We start from the raw sequence: 1,308 nt of genomic DNA on the forward strand, positions 1-1,308 counted from the left end.
GAGTTACCATGGAAACACTGGTACAAATACAGGTTTGCCTTAACAATATCCAGCTGTGTTAATAAAAAAATTAAAACTGTGGACAAATGTCAGAAGTGTGGACCGGCGGCCGCTGTGCGGCCAGGCGGCGTGGAGAGTAGAGGAGAGAGAGGAGAGGAGAGATCCCACACAAGCACGACTTTACAGACGAAATGGGTCATGTAACGCAAAATTAAACCATATCGATATAAACAGCATTGCAGCGGATGCGAGGACATTAGCACCGGTGCGTCCTAGAGGGGCTAACAGCTAACAGATGCTACTAGCACCGACTAGCACTGGTCACCGCTGTTGTCTGAAAAACAACAGATGGGACAAAGTGTTGCGTTTACTGGTAAACTGGTAAACCTTGAGACCGACGTATTACCGACTGCTATCTGTTGAGTTTTCCTCACGCTACTCTGTACTCTGGGGCTGTCTACATCTAGAAACTTAGCTGCACGGGGTGCAGGGAACTACTCTGACTGGCTCATGAGCAGACGGCTTTACAGAGCGGGAGATTGGCTTTGCAAAAAACCCGGAGCGTTCTATGAAATGACGCTTTAAAAAAAAAAAAACGCTCGATCCCGCAAATTTGATCGTGGGAAGTCTAAATCGTGATCGCGATTAAAATTCGATTAATTGTGCAGCCCTAGATCCAAATGTCTGAAGTAAACGTTTCAGAGAAGAATTTAAGAACACAAAATACATAATAGCCATATCTTATGTCTCACTTTCTTTCAGTATATAAATATAGGCCATGGCTACATATTACATCTTATTACTGTTTTAAGAAAGGCCTGATTTTCCTGCAGTTATAAAAAAAACTACCTCATTGCTGTTAAATACACCTGCACAAAGTGAATGAGTCAGGTCAATGTCACTTTGCCCATCATTTTCTATACTATGTCATTTTCACTCACTCACATGCAAAGTAGGTTAACGTGATCAAATGCCAAGATCAGAATTTGTAATGACTTTCTGAAAAAAGTTGTCCGTAGAAAGTTCATGACTCAGATGTATTAAAATTGCACTAAATCAGTGCACTGCAATTTTACTGAAAATTTGAAATAGAAACTGAATGTTTTCAAGCTGAACACTCAACAGATATCTGCTAAAGAACACAACAATATTTACATATTTGTAAATAAACCAAAACATGCATTCAAACAAGGGAGATATCTGTAATGGTAACAGACCATTGATTGAGGGAATTACTAGAATTGTTGGGTCCTTGTAAATTATAGAGTGTGTTCTAGATGTACTCTATCTGTAAAGTGTCTTGAGATA

General features: G+C 39.9%; 1 protein-coding gene across 1 annotated transcript in view; it reads right to left on the reverse strand.

Annotated features, from left to right (window-relative positions):
- The window catches only part of syn3 (synapsin III), a gene marked incomplete at its 5' end in the record, with an annotated part of 124,157 nt that overhangs the window by 18,293 nt on the left and 104,556 nt on the right, over positions 1–1,308 (reverse strand).

The sequence above is a fragment of the Etheostoma spectabile genome, chromosome 23, assembly GCF_008692095.1.
Source record: "Etheostoma spectabile isolate EspeVRDwgs_2016 chromosome 23, UIUC_Espe_1.0, whole genome shotgun sequence".
NCBI lineage: Eukaryota > Metazoa > Chordata > Actinopteri > Perciformes > Percidae > Etheostoma > Etheostoma spectabile.